Raw genomic sequence first — 20,724 nt, 5'->3', positions numbered from 1 at the left:
ACAGAGAGGGGGGGCACTAATTTGGCGTTAGAAATATATAAAAAAGATGCTATAAGGGAAAACACTTATATAAGGTTGTCCCTATATAATTATAGCGTTTTTGGTGTGTGCTGGCAAACTCTCCCTCTGTCTCTCCAAAGGGCTAGTGGGTCCTGTCCTCTATCAGAGCATTCCCTGTGTGTGTGCTGTGTGTCGGTACGTGTGTGTCGACATGTAGGAGGACGATGTTGGTGAGGAGGCGGAGCAATTGCCTGTAATGGTGATGTCACTCTCTAGGGAGTCGACACCGGAATGGATGGCTTATTTAGGGAATTACGTGATAATGTCAACACGCTGCAAGGTCGGTTGACGACATGAGACGGCCGACAAACAATTAGTACCGGTCCAGACGTCTCAAAAACACCGTCAGGGGTTTTAAAACGCCCGTTTACTTTAGTCGGTCGACACAGACACAGACAGGGACACTGAATTCAGTGTCGACGGTGAATAAACAAACTTATTCCTTATTAGGGCCACACGTTAAAGGCAATGAAGGAGGTGTTACATATTTCTGATACTACAAGTACCACAAAAGAGGGTATTATGTGGGATGTGAAAAAACTACCATAGTTTTTCCTGAATCAGATAAATTAAATAAAGTGTGTGATGATGCGTGGGTTCCCCCCGATAGAAAATTATGGGCGGTATACCCTTTCCCGCCAGAAGTTAGGGCGCGTTGGGAAACACCCCTTAGGGTGGATAAGGCGCTCACACGCTTATCAAAACAAGTGGCGGTACCGTCTATAGATAGGGCCGTCCTCAAGGACCAGCTGACAGGAGGCTGGAAAATATCATAAAAAGTATATACACACATACTGGTGTTATACTGCGACCAGCGATCGCCTCAGCCTGGATGTGCAGAGCTGGGGTGGCTTGGTCGGATTCCCTGACTAAAAATATTGATACCCTTGACAGGGACAGTATTTTATTGACTATAGAGCATTTAAAGGATGCATTTCTAGATATGCGAGATGCACAGAGGGATATTTGCACTCTGGCATCAAGAGATGTCCATAACTGCCAGAAGATGTTATGGACACGACAGTGGTCAGGTGATGCAGATTCCAAACGGCACAAAGGTGTATTGCCGTATAAAGGAAGGGGAGTTATTTGGGGTCGGTCCATCGGACCTGGTGGCCACGGCAACTGCTGGAAAATCCACCGTTTTTACCCTAAGTCACATCTCTGCAGAAAAAGACACCGTCTTTTCAGCCTCAGTCCTTTCGTCCCTATAAGATCATATCTGCCCAGGGATAGAGGAAAGGGAAGAAGACTGCAGCAGGCAGCCCATTCCCAGGAACAGAAGCGTTCCACCGCTTCTGACAAGTTCTCAGCATGGCGCTGAGACCGTACAGGACCCCTGGATCCTACAAGTAGTATCCCAGGGGTACAGATTGGAATGTCGAGACGTTTCCCCTTCGCAGGCTCCTGAAGTCTGCTTTACCAAGGTCTCCCTCCGACAAGGAGGCAGTATGGGAAAAAATTCACAAGCTGTATTCCCAGCAGGTGATAATTAAATTACCCCTCCTACTACAAGAAAAGGGGTATTATTCCACACTATATTGTGGTACTGAAGCCAGAAGGCTAGGTGAGACTTATTCTAAATCTAAAAATTTTTTTGAACACTTACAAAGGTTCAAATCAAGATGGAGTCACTCAGAGCAGTGATAACGAACAGGAAGAAGGGGACTATATAGTGTCCCGGGACATCAGGGATGCTTACCTCTATGTCCCAAATTTGCCCTTCTCACTAAGGGTACCTCAGGTTCGTGGTGCAGAACTGTCACTATCAGTTTCAGACGCTGCCGTTTGGATTGTCCACGGCACCCCGGGTCTTTACTAAGGTAATGGCCGAAATGATGATTCTTCTTCGAAGAAAAGGCGTCTTAATTATCCCTTACTTGGACGATCTCCTGATAAGGGCATAGTCCAGGGAACAGTTGGAGGTAGGAGTAGCACTATCTCGGATACTGCTACAACAGCACGGGTGGATTCTAAATATTCCAAAATCGCAGCTGATCCCGACGACACGTCTGCTGTGCCTAGGGATGATTCTGGACACAGTCCAGAAAAAGGTGTTTCTCCCGAAAGAGAAAGCCAGGGAGTTATCCGAGCTAGTCAGGAACCTCCTAAAAACAGTGCATCATTGCACAAGGGTCCTGGTAGAAAATGGTGGCTTCCTACGAAGCAATTCCATTCGGCAGATTTCACGCAAGAACTTTTCAGTGGGATCTGCTGGACAAATGGTCCGGATCGCATCTTCAGATGCATCAGCGGATAACCCTATATCCAAGGACAAGGGTGTCTCTCCTGTGGTGGTTATAGAGTGCTCATCTTCTAGAGGGCCGCAGATTCGGCATTCAGGATTGGATGCTGGTGACCACGGAGCCCAGCCCGAGAGGCTGGGGAGCAGTCACACAAGGAAAAAATTTCCAGGGAGTGTGATCAAGTCTGGAGACTTTTCTCCACATAAATATACTGGAGCTAAGGGTAAATTTATAATGCTCTAAGCTTAGCAAGACCTCTGCTTCAAGGTCAGCCGGTATTGATCCAGTGGGAAAAACATCACGGCAGTCGCCCACGTAAACAGACAGGGCGACACAAGAAGCAGGAGGGCAATGGCAAAAACTGCAAGGACTTTTCGCTGGGCGGAAAATCATGTGATAGCACTGTCAGCAGTGTTTCATCCCGGGAATGGAAACTGGGAAGCAGACCACCCGGGAGAGTGGAAACTTCATCGGGAAGTTTTTTCCACATGATTGTAAACCGTTGGGAAATACCAAAGGTGGACATGATGGCGTCCCGTCTGAACAAAAAACGGGACAGGTATTGCGCCAGGTCAAGAGACCCTCAGACAATAGCTGTGGACGTTCTGGTAACACCGTGGGTGTACCAGTCGGTGTATGTGTTCCCTCCTCTGCTTCTCATACCTAAGGTGCTGAGAATTATAAGACGTAGAGGAGTAAGAACTATACTCATGGCTCCGGATTGGCCAAGAAGGACTTGGTACCCGGAACTTCAAGAGATGTTTACAGAGGTCTTATGGCCTCTGCCGCTAAGAAGGGACTTGCTTCAGCAAGTACCATGTCTGTTCCAAGACTTACCGCAGCTGCGTTTGTTGGCATGGCGGTGGAACGCCGGATCCTAAGGGAAAAAGGCATTCCGGAAGAGGTCATTCCTACCCTGGTCAAAGCCAGAAAGGAGGTGACCGCACAACATTATCACCACATGTGGCGAAAATATGTTGCGTGGTGTGAGGCCAGGAAGGCCCCACAAAGAAATTTCAACTCGGTCGATTCCTGCATTTCCTGCAAACAGGAGTGTCTATGGGCCTCAAATTGGGGTCCATTAAGGTTCAAATTTCGGCCCTGTCAATTTTCTTCCAGAAAGAATTGGCTTCAGTTCCTGAAGTCCAGAACTTTGTCAAGGGAGTATTGCATATACAACCCTCTTTTGTGCCTCCAGTGGCACTGTGGGATCTCAACGTAGTTCTGGGATTCTTCAAATCACATTGGTTTAAAACCAGTCAAATCTGTGGATTTGAAGCATCTCACATGAAAAGTGACCATGTTCTTGGCCCTGGCCTGGACCAGGCGAGTGTCAAATTGGTGGTTTTTTTTCTCAAAAAAGCCCATATTTGTTTGTCCATTCGGACTGGCAGAGCTGCGGACTCGTCCCCAGTTCTCTCCCTAAGGTGGTGTCAGTGTTTCACCTGAACCAGCTTATTGTGGTGCCTTGCACCTACTAGGGACTTGGAGGACTCCAAGTTGCTAGATGTTGTCAGGGCCCTGAAAATATAGGTTCCAGGACGGCTGGAGTCAGGAAAACTGACTTGCTGTTATCCTGTATGCACCCAACAAACTGGGTGCTCTTGCTTTTAAGCAGACTATTGCTAGTTGGATGTGTAATACAATTCAGCTTGCACATTCTGTGGCAGGCCTGCCACAGCCAAAATATGTAAATGCCCATTCCACAAGGAAGGTGGGCTCATCTTGGGCGGCTGCCCGAGGGGTCTCGGCTTTACAACTTTGCCGAGCGGTTATTTAGTCAGGGGCAAACACGTTTGTAAAATCCTACAAATTTGATACCCTGGCTAAGGAGGACCTGGAGTTCTCTCATTCGGTGCTGCAGAGTCATCCGCACTCTCCCGCCCGTTTGGGAGCTTTGGTATAATCCCCATGGTCCTTTCAGGAACCCCAGCATCCACTAGGACGATAGAGAAAATAAGAATTTACTTACCGATAATTCTATTTCTCGGAGTCCGTAGTGGATGCTGGGCGCCCATCCCAAGTGCGGATTATCTGCAATACTTGTACATAGTTACAAAAATCGGGTTATTATTGTTGTGAGCCATCTTTTCAGAGGCTCCGCTGTTATCATACTGTTAACTGGGTTTAGATCACAAGTTGTACGGTGTGATTGGTGTGGCTGGTATGAGTCTTACCCGGGATTCAAAATTCCTCCCTTATTGTGTACGCTCGTCCGGGCACAGTACCTAACTGGCTTGGAGGAGGGTCATAGGGGGAGGAGCCAGTGCACACCACCTGATCGGAAAGCTTTACTTTTGTGCCCTGTCTCCTGCGGAGCCGCTATTCCCCATGGTCCTTTCAGGAACCCCAGCATCCACTACGGACTCCGAGAAATAGAATTATCGGTAAGTAAATTCTTATTTTCTGCTACCCCATAGGGTAATGAGCATCTTTGTGCAAATGGGCATTCGCTGGCCAGGTTGGCGAAGGATGCGAGACGGTATTCAAATGCTGGTGCAACAGCAATGTGTACCCTTTGCCGGCAATGGAATTCCCTCCTTAATTTAGGTGAGTTTGTAATATAATCCCATGATAGTGTACATAGGCTTCATTCAGCTTCAGTCGTTAATCTGCTAAAAACGCAAGTGGATGCTTTTCGGCCATTTGCGCATGTGCAGAGCCGGCAGCGCTCCCGTGCGCGGGCACTCACAACGCAATCACATCCAAGAAGGATACGATCGCAATGTGAGTGACAGGCAGCGGGCATTCAGGGTCGGTGACGCAGCGTTGGGAGAGTGGGGACCAGAAAATGCTGGTGTGTCATGGCTGTTTTTGGGATGCCCGATGACTACGCCTGCGTTTCCTGTGATAGAAAATAAGATTTTACTTACCGGTAAATCTATTTCTCGTAGTCCGTAGTGGATGCTGGGGACTCCGTAAGGACCATGGGGATAGACGGGCTCCGCAGGAGACAGGGCACTTTAAGAAAGAATTTGAATACTGGTGTGCTCTGGCTCCTCCCTCTATGTCCCTCCTCCAGACCTCAGTTAGAGAAACTGTGCCCAGAAGAGCTGACAGTACAAGGAAAGGATTTTGGAATCCAGGGTAAGACTCATACCAGTCACACCAATCACACCGTATAACTTGTGATAAACTTACCCAGTTAACAGTATGAACAACAACGGAGCATCAGATCAACCCTGATGCAACCAAACATAACCCTTATTTAAGCAATAACTATATACAAGTATTGCAGAATAAGTCCGCACTTGGGACGGGCGCCCAGCATCCACTACGGACTACGAGAAATAGATTTACCGGTAAGTAAAATCGTATTTTCTCTAACGTCCTAGTGGATGCTGGGGACTCCGTAAGGACCATGGGGATTATACCAAAGCTCCCAAACGGGCGGGAGAGTGCGGATGACTCTGCAGCACCGAATGAGCAAACACAAGGTCCTCCTCAGCCAGGGTATCAAACTTGTAAAACTTTGCAAAAGTGTTCGAACCTGACCAAGTAGCCGCTCGGCAAAGCTGTAATGCCGAGACCCCTCGGGCAGCCGCCCAAGAAGAGCCCACCTTCCTTGTGGAGTGGGCTTTTACTGATTTTGGAAGCGGCAATCCAGCCGCAGAATGAGCCTGCTGAATCGTGTTACAGATCCAGCGAGCAATAGTTTGCTTTGAAGCAGGAGCACCCAGCTTGTTGGGTGCATACAGGATAAACAGCGACTCAGTTTTCCTGACTCTAGCCGTTCTGGCTACATAAACCTTCAAAGCCCTGACTACATCTAGTAACTCTGAATCCTCCAAGTCACGAGTATCCACAGGCACCACAATAGGTTGGTTCATATGAAAGGATGACACCACTTTTGGCAGAAATTGTGGACGGGTCCGCAATTCTGCCCTGTCCATATGGAAAACCAGATAGGGGCTTTTATGTGACAAAGCCGCTAATTCTGACACACGCCTAGCTGAAGCCAAGGCTAATAGCATGACCACCTTCCACGTGAGAAATTTTAACTCCACGGTTTTGAGTGGCTCAAACCAGTGTGACTTCAGGAAACTCAACACCACGTTAAGATCCCAAGGTGCCACTGGAGGCACAAAAGGAGGCTGAATATGCAGCACTCCCTTTACAAACGTCTGGACTTCAGGAAGAGAAGCCAGTTCTTTTTGAAAGAAAATGGATAGGGCCAAAATCTGGACCTTAATGGTACCCAATTTTAGGCCCAAAGTCACTCCCGACTGTAGGAAGTGAAGGAACCGGCCCAGCTGGAATTCCTCCGTAGGGGCATTCCTGGCCTCACACCAAGCAACATATTTTTGCCATATACGGTGATAATGTTTAGCCGTCACGTCCTTCCTAGCCTTTATCAGCGTAGGAATAACCTCATCCGGAATGCCTTTTTCTGCTAGGATCCGGCGTTCAACCGCCATGCCGTCAAACGCAGCCGCGGTAAGTCTTGGAACAGACAGGGCCCCTGTTGCAACAGGTCCTGTCTTAGAGGCAGAGGCCATGGGTCCTCTGTGAGCATTTCTTGCAGCTCTGGATACGAAGTCCTTCTTGGCCAATCCGGAACAATGAGTATTGTTCTCACTCCTCTTTCTCTATCGTCCTAAGTGGATGCTGGGGTTCCTGAAAGGACCATGGGGAATAGCGGCTCCGCAGGAGACAGGGCACAAAAAAGTAAAGCTTTTACCAGATCAGGTGGTGTGCACTGGCTCCTCCCCCTATGACCCTCCTCCAGACTCCAGTTAGATTTTGTGCCCGAACGAGAAGGGTGCAATCTAGGTGGCTCTCCTAAAGAGCTGCTTAGAGAAAGTTTAGCTTAGGTTTTTTACTTTACAGTGAGTCCTGCTGGCAACAGGATCACTGCAACGAGGGACTTAGGGGAGAAGTAGTGAACTCACCTGCGTGCAGAGTGGATTTGCTGCTTGGCTACTGGACACTAGCTCCAGAGGGACGATCACAGGTACAGCCTGGATGGTCACCGGAGCCGCGCCGCCGGCCCCCTTGCAGACGCTGAAGAGAGAAGAGGTCCAAAATCGGCGGCTGAAGACTCCTGAGTCTTCATAAAGGTAGCGCACAGCACTGCAGCTGTGCGCCATTTTCCTCTCAGCACACTTCACACAACAGTCACTGAGGGTGCAGAGCGCTGGGGGGGGCGCTCTGAGAGGCAAATAAAAACCTTATTAGAGGCAAAAAATACCTCACATATAGCCCACAGAGGCTATATGGAGATATTTAACCCCTGCCTAACTTCAAAAATAGCGGGAGACGAGCCCGCCGAAAAAGGGGCGGGGCCTATCTCCTCAGCACACAGCGCCATTTTCTCTCACAGAAAAGCTGGAGAGAAGGCTCCCAGGCTCTCCCCTGCACTGCACTACAGAAACAGGGTTAAAACAGAGAGGGGGGGCACTGATTTTGGCGATATTGTATATATATAAAAGATGCTATAAGGGAGAAACACTTATATAAGGTTGTCCCTATATAATTATAGCGTTTTTGGTGTGTGCTGGCAGACTCTCCCTCTGTCTCCCCAAAGGGCTAGTGGGTCCTGTCCTCTGTCAGAGCATTCCCGGTGTGTGTGCTGTGTGTCGGTACGTGTGTGTCGACATGTATGAGGACGATGTTGGTGAGGAGGCGGAGAAATTGCCTGTAATGGTGATGTCACTCTCTAGGGAGTCGACACCGGAATGGATGGCTTATTTAGAGAATTACGTGAGAATGTCAACACGCTGCAAGGTCGGTTGACGACATGAGACGGCCGACAATCTATTAGGACCGGTCCAGGCGTCTCAGAAACACCGTCAGGGGTTTTTAAAAACGCCCATTTACCTCAGTCGGTCGACACAGACACAGACACGGACACTGAATACAGTGTCGACGGTGAATAAACAAACGTATTTCTCATTAGGGCCACACGTTAAGGGCAATGAAGGAGGTGTTACGTGTTTCTGATACTACAAGTACCACAAGAAAGGGTATTATGTGGGAGTGAAAAAACTACCTGTAGTTTTTCCTGAATCAGATAAAATAAAATGAAGTGTGTGATGATGCGTAGGGTTACCCCGATAGCAAATATTGGCGTTATACCCTTTCCCGCCAGAAATTAGGGTACGTTGGGAAACACCCCTTAGGGTGATAAGGCGCTCACACGCTTATCAAGTGGCGTTACCGTCTCCAGATACGGCCGCCCTCAAGGAGCCAGCTGATAGGAAGCTGGAAAAATATCCTAAAAAGTATATACACACATACGGTGGTTATACTGCGACCAGCGATCGCCATCAGCCTGGAGATGCAGTGCTGGGTTGGCTTGGTCGGATTCCCTGACTGAAAATATTTTATTCATGTAGAGCATTTAATAGGATGCATTCTATATATATGTATGTGAGATGCACAGAGGGATATTTGCTCTCTGGCATCAAGATAAGTGCGTTGTCCATATCTCCCAGAAGATGTCAGGGACACGACAGTGGTCAGGTGATACAGATCCCATACGGCAGATGGAAGTATTGCTGTATAAAGGGAAGGAGTTATTTGGGGGTCGGTCCATCGGACCTGGGGACCACAGCAACAGCTGGGAAATCCAACCTTTTTTACCCCAAGTTACATCTCAGCTAAAAAAGACACCGTCTTTTCAGCCTCAATCTTTCCTTTCCCATGAGGGCATGCAGGCAAAAGGCCAGTCATATCTGCCCAGACATAGAGGTAAGGGAAGTAGACTGCAGCAGGCAGCCCTTTCCCAGGAAAAGAAGCCCTCCACCGCGTCTGCCAAGTCCTCAGCATGACGCTGGGGCCGTGCAAGCGGACTCAAGGTGGGGGGGTAGTCTCAAGAGTCTCAGGGCGCAGTGGGATCACTCGCAAGTTGACCCCTAGATCGTACGAGTATTATCCCAGGGGTAAAGATTGGAGAGTCGAGACATCTTCTCCTCGCAGGTTCCTGAAGTCTGCTTTACCAACGGCTCCCTCCGACAGGGAGGCAGCATTGGAAACAATTCACAAGCTGTATATCCAGCAGGTGATAATCAAAGTACCCCTCCTACGACAAGGAAAAGGGTATTATTTTTCCACACTATATTGTGGTACTGAAGCCAGACGGCTTGGTGACACATAGTCTAAATCTAAAATGTTTTGAACACTTACATAAAAGGTTCAAATCGAGATAAAGTCACTCAGAGCAGTGATAGCGAACCGGAAAAAAGGGGACTATATGGTGTCCCTGGACATCAAGGATTACCTCCATGTCCAAATTTTGTCCTTCTCATCAAGGGTACCTCTGGTTCGTGGTACAGAACTGTCAATATCAGTTTCAGACGATGCCGTTTGAATTATCCACGGCACCCCGGGCCTTTTTACCAAGGTAATGGCCGAAAAGATGTTTCTTCAAAGAAAAAAGGCATCTAAATTATCCCTTACTTGCACGACCTAAAAAGGGCAAGTTCCAGAGAACAGTTGGAGGTCGGAAGAGCACTATCTAAAGTAGTTCTTCGACGGCACGACTGGATTCTAAATATTCCAAGAATCGCAGCTGTTTTCCGACGATACGTCTGCTGTTCCTAGGGATGATTCTGGACACGGTTCAGAAAAAGGTTTTTCTTCCCGAGGAAAAAGCCAAGGAGTTATCCGACCTGTCAGGAACCTCCTAAAACCAGGAAAGGTGTCTGTACATCAATGCACAAGAGTCCTGGGAAAAATGGTGGCTTTTTACGAAGCAATTCCATTCGGCAGATTCCATGCAAGAATTTTCCAAAGGGATCTGTTGGACAAATGGTCAGGGTCGCATCCTCAGATGCACCTGCGAATAACCCTGTCGCCAAGGACAAGGGTATATCTTCTGTGGTGGTTGCAAAAGGCTCATCTATTGGAGGGCCGCAGATTCGGCATACAGGATTTGATCCTGGTGACCACGGACGCCAGCCTGAGAGGTTGGGGAGCAGTCACACAAGGAAGAAACTTCCAGGGGGTATGGACGAACCTGGAAAAGTCTCTTCACATAAACATTCTGGTACTAAGAGCAATCTAAAATGCTCTAAGCCAGGCGGAACCACTCCTGCAAGGAAAACCGGTGTTGATTCAGTCGGACAACATCACGGCGGTCGCCCATGTAAACAGACAGGGCGGCACAAGAAGCAGGAGTGCAATGGCAGAAGCTGCCAAGATTCTTCGCTGGGCGGAGAATCACGTAATAGCACTGTCAGCAGTGTTCTTCCCGGGCGTGGACAACTGGGAAGCAGACTTCCTCAGCAGACACGATATTCACCCGGGAGAGGGGGGTCTTCATCCAGAAGTCTTCCACATGCTAATAAACTGTTGGGAAAGACCAATGGTAGACATGATGGCGTCTCGCCTCAACAAGAAACTGGACAAGTATTGCGCCAGGTCAAGAGATCCACAGGCAATAGCTGTGGACGCACTGGTAACACCTTGGGTGTACAAATCAGTATATGTGTTTCCTCCTCTGCCTCTCATACCAAAGGTATTGAAGATTATACGGTGAGGAGGAGTAAGAACAATACTAGTGGCTCCGGATTGGCCAAGAAGGACTTGGTACCCGGAACTTCAAGAGTTGGTCACGGACGACCCGTGCCCTCTACTTCTGAGAAGGGACCTGCTACAACAGGGTCCCTGTCTCTTTCAAGACTTACCGCGGCTGCGTTTGACGGCATGGCGGTTGAACGCCAGATCCTAAAAGGGAAAGGCATTCCAGAAGGAGTCATTCCTACCTTGATTAAGGCAAGGAAGGAAGTCACCGCGAAACATTATCACCGCATTTGGCGAAAATATGTCGCGTGGTGCGAGGATCGGAGTGTTCCGACGGAGGAATTTCAACTGGGTCGTTTCCTACATTTCCTACAATCAGGATTGTCTATGGGTCTCAAATTGAGATCTATTAAGGTTCAAATTTCGGCCCTGTCAATATTCTTCCAAAAAGAATTGGCCTCAGTTCCTGAGGTACAGACTTTTGTTAAAGGAGTACTGCATATACAGCCTCCTGTGGTGCCTCCGGTGGCACCGTGGGATCTAAATGTAGTTTTAGATTTCCTCAAATCCCATTGGTTTGAACCATTGAAAAAGGTGGATTTTAAATATCTCACATGGAAAGTGACTATGTTACTGGCCCTGGCTTCCGCCAGGAGAGTATCTGAATTGGCGGCTTTATCTTATAAAAGCCCTTATCTAATCTTCCATTCGGATAGGGCAGAACTGAGGACTCGTCCGCATTTTCTCCCTAAGGTGGTATCAGCGTTTCACCTGAACCAACCTATTGTGGTGCCTGCGGCCACTGGCGACTTGGAGGACTCCAAGTTGTTGGACGTTGTCAGAGCCTTAAAAATATACATTTCAAGGACGGCTGAAGTCAGAAAATCTGACTCGCTGTTGATACTATATGCACCCAACAAGTTGGGTGCCCCTGCTTCTAAGCAGACGATTGCTCGTTGGATTTGTAACACAATTCAACTTGCTCATTCTGTGGCAGGCCTGCCACAGCCTAAATCTGTTAAGGCCCATTCCACAAGGAAGGTGGGCTCATCTTGGGCGGCTGCCCGAGGGGTCTCGGCATTACAATTCTGCCGAGCAGCTACGTGGTCGGGGGAAAACACGTTTGTAAAATTCTACAAATTTGATACCCTGGCAAAAGAGGACTTGGAATTCTCTCATTCGGTGCTGCAGAGTCATCCGCACTCTCCCGCCCGTTTGGGAGCTTTGGTATAATCCCCATGGTCCTTTCAGGAACCCCAGCATCCACTTAGGACGATAGAGAAAATAAGAATTTACTTACCGATAATTCTATTTCTCGGAGTCCGTAGTGGATGCTGGGCGCCCATCCCAAGTGCGGATTATCTGCAATACTGTACATAGTTATTGTTAACAAATTCGGGTTATATTGTTAAGGAGCCATCTTTAAGAGGCTCTTTCTGTTATCATACTGTTAACTGGGTTTAGATCACAAGTTGTACGGTGTGATTGGTGTGGCTGGTATGAGTCTTACCCGGGATTCAAATTGCCTCCCTTATTGTGTACGCTCGTCCGGGCACAGTACCTAACTGGAGTCTGGAGGAGGGTCATAGGGGGAGGAGCCAGTGCACACCACCTGATCTGGTAAAAGCTTTACTTTTTTGTGCCCTGTCTCCTGCGGAGCCGCTATTCCCCATGGTCCTTTCAGGAACCCCAGCATCCACTACGGACTCCGAGAAATAGAATTATCGGTAAGTAAATTCTTATTTTTTCTTATGATTCTCAGCACCTTGGGTATGAGAGGAAGAGGAGGAAATACATAAACCGACTGGAACACCCACGGTGTCACTAGTGCGTCTACAGCTATCGCCTGAGGGTCTCTTGACCTGGCGCAATACCTCTGTAGCTTTTTGTTGAGGCGGGTTGCCATCATGTCCACCTGTGGCAGTTCCCACCGACCTGCAATCTGCGCGAAGACTTCTTGATGAAGTCCCCACTCTCCCGGGTGGAGGTCGTGCCTGCTGAGGAAGTCTGCTTCCCAGTTGTCCACTCCCGGAATGAACACTGCTGACAGTGCTCTTACGTGATTCTCCGACCAGCGAAGAATTCTGGTGGCTTCCGCCATCGCCACCCTGCTCCTTGTGCCGCCTTGGCGGTTTACATGAGCCACTGCGGTGATGTTGTCTGACTGAATCAGCACCGATTGGTCGCGAAGCAGGGTCTCTGCTTGACTTAGGGCGTTGTATATGGTCCTTAGTTCCAGGATATTGATGTGAAGGCAAGTCTCCTGACTTGACCACAGACCCTGGAAATTTCTTCCCTGTGTGACTGCCCCCCACCCTCGAAGGCTTGCATCCGTGGTCACCAGGACCCAGTCCTGAATGCCGAATCTGCGGCCCTCGAGAAGGTGAGCACTCTGCAGCCACCACAGAAGAGACACCCTGGCCCTGGGGGATAGGGTGATCAGCCGATGCATCTGTAGATGTGATCCGGACCACTTGTCCAACAGATCCCATTGAAAGGTCCTCGCATGGAACCTGCCGAAGGGAATGGCCTCGTATGATGCCACCATCTTTCCCAGGATTCGCGTGCAGTGATGCACCGACACCTGTTTTGGTTTTAAGAGGTCTCTGACCAGTGTCATGAGTTCCTGAGCCTTCTCGGTCGGGAGAAAAACCTTCTTCTGGTCTGTGTCCAGAATCATGCCCAGGAAGGGCAGACGCGTCGTAGGAATCAGCTGCGACTTTGGAATATTTAGAATCCAGCCGTGCTGTTGTAACACTTCCCGAGAGCGTGTTACGCTGATCATCAACTGCTCTCTGGACCTCGCCTTTATGAGGAGATCGTCCAAGTATGGGATAATTGTGACCCCTTGCTTTCGCAGGAGCACCATCATTTCCGCCATTACCTTGGTAAATATTCTCGGTGCCGTGGAGAGACCAAACGGCGACCTCTGGAATTGGTAATGACAATCCTGTACCACAAATCTGAGGTACGCCTGATGAGGTGGATAAATGGGGACATGAAGGTATGCATCCTTTATGTCCAGAGACACCATAAAATCCCCCCCTTCCAGGCTTGCGATGACCGCTCTGAGCGATTCCATCTTGAACTTGAACCTTTTCAGGTATATGTTCAGGGATTTTAAATTCAATATCGGTCTGACCGAACCGTCCGGTTTCGGAACCACAAACATGGTCGAATAATAACCCTTTCCTTGTTGAAGGAGGGGAACCTTGACCACCACCTGCTCTAGATACAATTTGTGAATTGCAGCTAACACAATTTCCCTCTCTAATGGGGAAGCTGGCAGGGCCGATTTGAGGTATCGGTGAGGGGGCATCTCTTCGAATTCCAGCTTGTATCCCTGAGATACAATCTCTATTACCCAGGGATCCACCTGGGAGTGAACCCACTTGTGGCTGAAATTTCGGAGACGCGCCCCCACCGGGCCTAGCTCCGCCTGTGGAGCCCCAGCGTCATGCGGTGGATTTAGTAGAAGCCGGGGAGGACTTCTGTTCCTGGGAACAAGCTGTGTTGTGCAGCTTCTTTCCTCTACCCTTGCCTCTGGCAAGAAAGGACGCACCTCGGACTTTCTTGCCTTTTTGTGAACGAAAGGACTGTATTTGGTAATACGGTGCTTTCTTAGGTTGTGAGGGAACATATGGCAAAAAATTTGACTTTCCAGCAGTAGCTGTGGAGACCAGGTCCGAGAGACCCTCCCCAAACAATTCCTCACCCTTGTAAGGTAAAACCTCCATGTGCCTTTTTGAGTCGGCATCGCCTGTCCATTGCCGAGTCCACAGGACCCTTCTGGCAGAAATCGACATTGCATTTATTCTAGAGCCCAGTAGGCTAATGTCTCTTTGAGCATCTCTCATATACAGGACGGCGTCTTTTATATGCCCCAGGGTCATTAATATAGTATCCTTGTCTAAGGTATCCAGATCCTCAGATAAGGTATCCGTCCATGCTGCTACAGCACTACACACCCAGGCCGACGCAATTGCCGGTCTTAGCAAGGTACCTGAAGGTGTGTAAATGGACTTCAGGGTACCCTCTTGCTTTCTATCCGCAGCATCTTTTAGGGTGGCCGTATCCTGTGACGGCAGGGCTACCCTCTTGGATAAGCGTGTTAGAGCTTTGTCCACCCTAGGGGAGGATTCCCAGCGTAACCTGTCCGTTGGCGGGAAAGGATACGCCATAAGCATCCGTTTGGAAATCTGCAGTTTTTTATCTGGAGATTCCCAAGCCTTTTCACATAACTCATTGAGCTCGTGTGAGGGGGGAAAGGTCACCTCCTGCCTTTTTTCCCCATACATATGAACCCTCTTGTCAGGGACTGGGGTTTCCTCTGTGATGTGCAACACCTGCTTCATTGCTATAATCATATAACGTATAGCTTTAGCCAATTTAGGCTGTAACTTTGCATCATCATAGTCGACACTGGAGTCAGACTTCGTGTCGGTATCTGTGTCAACAATTTGGGATAGTGGGCGCTTATGAGACCCTGACGGCCTCTGCGACATAGGATCAGGCACGGGCTGCGACCCCAACTGTCCTAAGGTTTCAACTTTATCCAACCTTTTATGCAAGGAATTAACATTATCATTTAAAACCTTCCACATATCCATCCAATCAGGTGTCGGCGGCGACCCCACATTCATTTGCTCCCGCTCTGCTTCCACATAGCCTTCCTCGTCGACACAAGCGTACCGACACACCACACACATACAGGGGATGCTCTTTTTGAAGACAGTTCCCCCACAAGGCCCTTTGGAGAGACAGAGAGAGAGTATGCCAGCATACACCCCAGCGCTATATGTCCCAGGAATCACACAGTAACTTAGTGTTAACCCAGTAGCTGCTGTATATAAAGCTTTTGCGCCTAATTTATGTGCCCCCCCTCTCTTTTTACACTCTTCTACCGTGTTTCTGCAGGGGAGAGCCTGGGGAGCTTCCTCTCGGCGGAGCTGTGGAGAGAAAATGGCGCTGGTGAGTGCTGAGGAAGAAGCCCCGCCCCCCTCAGCGGCGGGCTTCTGTCCCGCGTTTCTGTGTAAAATAATGGCGGGGGCTCATGCATATATACAGTGCCCAACTGTATATATGCTCACTTTTGCCAAGAGGTTCCTAATTGCTGCCCAGGGCGCCCCATCCTGCGCCTGCACCCTGAACCCTACAGTGACCGGAATATGTGGGTTTAATGTGGGAGCAATGGCGCACAGCTGCAGTGCTGTGCGCTACCTCAGTTTGAAGACTGGAGTCTTCTGCCGCCGATTTTGAAGTCTTCTTGGTTCTGTCACCGGCTTCTGTCTTCCGGCTCTGCGAGGGGGACGGCGGCGCGGCTCCGGGATCGGATGACAAAGGGTGAGATCCTGTGTACGATCCCTCTGGAGCTAATGGTGTCCAGTAGCCTAAAAAGCAGGACCTATCTTCAGTGAGTAGGGCTGCTTCTCTCCCCTCAGTCCCACGCTGCAGAGAGTCTGTTGCCAGCAGATCTCTCTGAAAATAAAAAAACCTAACAAAATACTTTCTTATAGCAAGCTCAGGAGAGCTCACTAGGTAGCACCCAGCTCGTCCGGGCACAGATTCTAACTGAGGTCTGGAGGAGGGACATAGAGGGAGGAGCCAGAGCACACCAGTATCCAAATTCTTTCTTAAAGTGCCCTGTCTCCTGCGGAGCCCGTCTATCCCCATGGTCCTTACGGAGTCCCCAGCATCCACTAGGACGTTAGAGAAAACATAACGGTGCTGCGTTGGCAACACACTACCATAATTTACCATTTTCTGAGATTCGATCGCATCGCTGGGCGACACTTAACATACTGGGCTGCCTTGCCCTGTGCTGGGCAGCCCCTGGCATGTGATTATAAGCAGTACAGTTTTGTTATTTTAGCAAAACTGCTACAGAAGCTGAATGAGGGCCAGTATACAGAGGTCAGTTCTTGTAATTATTCTTTTTGGGTTCACTGTGACACTTGTGTAAAGCTAAACCTGCTTGTTTGCCCGCTTTGCCAGTGATGTGATTCGAAGTTATGTTTGTGAAATGCTGAAATGATATTTTTGGTATGTGTATTTGATGGGGCTTTGCACCTAATGGAATTAGTAGAGGTGCTGACTACTGGCCTGAGGCTTTGTTTTTGTGATTTTGTTTACTTCCTGATGAAACTGACATTACACCAAGCGTGGCTTCTGGCGTTATCTAGTGTCATTCACTTAGGCTTTCATGGTGTTTATTGAGTAGGTTTAGAACAGGATAATCTAGATTTATCACTCCTTAGAAAGGAGTCAGCCTGAAGGGCTTGCTGTTGTTAATAATGGACTGCCGGAAGAATGTCTGTTTCTCAAACAATGACAACATCTGAAGGTTGAGAAGACAGCTTCTATAGATTACAATACATTATGTTTATCTGTGTAATAGTCATAATGTAACTCAATTTATCATCTTATTTGGGGGCGTATTTATTATCATCATCATCAGTCGCACCAGACTATATAGGATGATAATGCATCACGTGCTGACCGCTAAGGGTGCCAGGTATAGGTGCCTATTCTGTGGGTGCTCCCGGGCCTGAGCACCTACAAAAAATGATGAGCACCCACGTCTGGTCCCGGGACCATAAGCGAGTGCAACAGGCAGTGCCGTTTTTGTTTGCTGTGGCACTTTTCCCCTGTCCCGACTGCACCCCCTCCTTCCTGTCATAGTACTCCGCTCGGGGAAGGGGGGGGGGCGGCAGAGTTTTGCGGAATGACATCACGATGCAACGCGTCAATTTTGCAAAACTCCGCCCCCCCAAGTGGAGTACTATGACGGGGAGCTGGCGGGCGGGATGGCTGACTGTACACACCCCTGACAACGAGCATTATCCCTGGCAACTAGCATTACACACCCCTGGCAACGAGCATGACACCCGTCCCAGAGCATGAAACCCCTGGCAATGAGCATGGATCCCAGAGCATGAAACCCCTGGCAACGAGCAAGATACCCAGCCCATGAAACCCCTGGCAACAAGCATGACACCCAGCACATGAAACCCCTGGCAACGTGCATGAAATCCAGCGTGTGAAACTCTTAGTAGCGACCAGGTAATTTAAAAGTAATTAGAAGCTTTACTGTAGGGCATATTGTATCACGGCATTGCGGTGTGTGGCTTAATATGGTGGAATTTTTTTTTTTTCCTGTGGTTACCGAGGTCTGATGGTGCTGGGTCAAAAACTGCGGTGTAAGGTAGTCTTTTTCCTGCGAGGCCATGCCCCCTCGCTGGCGGGCGTCACAGGTTTGAGCATCCACCAGAAAAAACATAAATCATCACCTCTGGTGCCAGGATCAGTGGAGTGTCTGAAATGTCCTAATGGCGCTCTGGGTTGCTCTGCGGAAGCTTGCCACCGGCACTGACTGACTGAGTGCTTTGTAGGCTGCAGGCTGCCCTTCCTTTATTCCCTCATTGAAGATGCTACTGTTTTATATAGATTGCATGTGCAGCCTTTATGGGGCCCAGAGCTAAAAAAAAATGGCTTGGCATTACCAGTATGTCACCCCAGGGTCCCAACTCTCCACTGCTATGTTCCATCTCTGCAGGTCAGTCGTTATCAAGATAAACAATGCCGTACCAAGATTGACACCCGTCTTGTCACTAGTTTCTTATCGTCAGGTAAATTTCGGTAGGTACAGTGCATGTTTTCCATGAAAATATGGCAGTACTCACCTACACTAGTGAATGCCCTATGGTCCAGGTAAGTGTCTTCCTGGTCAGTTAAGTAGCTGGTGATACAAGTTGCAGGAAGAAGTGTTTCCAAATGAAAAATAAAGTCCCATCATAAAGAAAAATCATATGTATAATGTAATATAATGCATTTTCTATTGTATATGGAGAGTGACTAATCCCAAAAGAGTCTGTAATTCTCATGACCTTGGGGTTCTCACTCGCTCCACAAAATTCTCTAATGAACACTGTGCCGTCGGCATTATTCAATTGTAATGTTCTGTAAGTGCAGTAACAATGTGCAGACAAACTCTAAAATAGAAATCTGTCATCAGGTATGCTATTCTCTGTACAGCCGTGCGTGGGAGTACTAAGCTAATGAATCTATGTTTATTATGCTTCAGTGGCCAGGTAGATGGGGTTATGCATTGTGAAATAGTTCTCAGAGTACTGATTTCATGAACAGTGTGGAGGAAAGAGATGAGCTGGCTTCTAGAAAACCCTCTGGTGATAAAACAAGAATGTAATAACGATTCAGCCCTCCCAATAAGATTGACCAATATTGGGGTATATGCAATTGCCGGCGAATCACGGTAATTTTTCGCCCGTTTTTTAATTCGACACAATTCGACCGTCGAATTCCGGCAGGTGGGTGCCGGAATTCAACATATTCAATAAAAAACGGATTCGACAGTCCCGCTGTCGAAAAACGGCCGATTTGACGGATTTTGATTAGACTTGTAAAAATGTAAAAAAAACAGGAAAAACACCGAAAAAAAATTGCGTAGGGTCCCCTCTCCTAAGCATAACCAGCCTCGGGCTCTTCGAGCCGGTCCTGGTTCTAAAAATCCGGGGAAAAAACTGACAGGGGATCCCCCGTATTTTTAAAACCAGCACCGGGCTCTGCGCCTGGTGCAAAAAATACGGGGGACAAAAAGCGTAGGGGTCCCCCATATTTTTTACACCAGCATCGGGCTCCACTAGCTGGACAGATAATGCCACAGCCGGGGGTCACTTTTATACAGCGCCCTGCGGCCGTGGCATTAAATATCCAACTAGTCACCCCTGGCCGGGGTACCCTGGGGGAGTGGGGACCCCTTCAATCAAGGGGTCCCCCCCCCAGCCACCCAAGGGCCAGGGGTGAAGCCCGAGGCTGTCCCCCCCATCCAAGGGCTGCGGATGGGGGGCTGATAGCCTTGAGTAAAATGATAGAATATTGTTTTTTACAGAAGAACTACAAGTCCCAGCAAGCCTCCCCCGCAAGCTGGTACTTGGAAACCACAAGTACCAGCATGCGGGTGGAAAAACGGGCCCGCTGGTACCTGTAGTTCTACTGGGAAAAAAATACCCAAATAAAAACAGGAGACACACACCGTGAAAGTAAAACTTTATTTCATACATGCCGACACATACATACTTACCTATGTTGACACGCCGACTGCCACGTCTCCTGATCCGACGATCCGGGGTACCTGTGAATAAAATTATACTCACCTGATCCAGTGTCCTGTGATTTGTAATCCACGTACTTGGCAAAACATCAAAACGGCAACCCGGACCAAACTGACTGAAAGGGGTCCCATGTTTACACATGGGACCCCTTTCCACGAATGCCGGGACCCCACATGACTCCTGTCACAGAGGGTCCCTTCAGCCAATCAGCGAGCGCAACGTCGTGGCACTCTGCTGATTGGCTATGCGCGTCTGAGCTGACAAACCAAGTACCTAATCCCTTCTAATATAAATAGATATGCTATTACCAATAAAAAAAACACAAAAAAAAAACTTTTAATTTTTTTTTATTAGATTCCGCCAGCAAAGTGTGGCGGATTGAAAATGACGAATTTACTGTCTAAAAGCACTGTTGTCGAATTTACAATCTTCAATTGAATATACTTTTGTCGAATTGCCGCATTTGTACCATTACAGAAATGTCGAATTTGACAAATGTCGAATTTCTAAAAGTCGAATTTGGAAAGTCCGTTTTTTTGGCGAAAAGTACTGAATTGCTTTGTCGAATTTTTTTTTTTGGCGAAAATGTCCCGTTTTTCGACATTTTCGGGAATTCGACCGCAATTGCATATACCCCATTATCTTTCTTTATTGGAGTAAATAACTGTATAGACTTCTATGCAGAAATTAATTAAAGTGAAGATACAAAAAGGGATTTTGGGCCTTATTCAGACTGGAATGCAGCTGCTGCGATCGCACAACGGCCGCTTACTGTCCGTCTGCACATGCGAAGCGGCTGAAGTGCGCGATAAATCATTATT

At 48.4% G+C, this 20,724-nt stretch overlaps 1 long non-coding RNA gene across 1 annotated transcript in view; it reads left to right on the top strand.

Annotated features, from left to right (window-relative positions):
• LOC134911822 (uncharacterized) overlaps positions 1-20,724 on the top strand; it is a 91,651-nt gene that overhangs the window by 47,384 nt on the left and 23,543 nt on the right. The window lies entirely within an intron of this gene.

The sequence above is a fragment of the Pseudophryne corroboree genome, chromosome 4, assembly GCF_028390025.1.
Source record: "Pseudophryne corroboree isolate aPseCor3 chromosome 4, aPseCor3.hap2, whole genome shotgun sequence".
NCBI classification, from domain to species: Eukaryota; Metazoa; Chordata; class Amphibia; order Anura; family Myobatrachidae; genus Pseudophryne; species Pseudophryne corroboree.
This window is presented reverse-complemented; position numbering and strand designations above follow the sequence as displayed.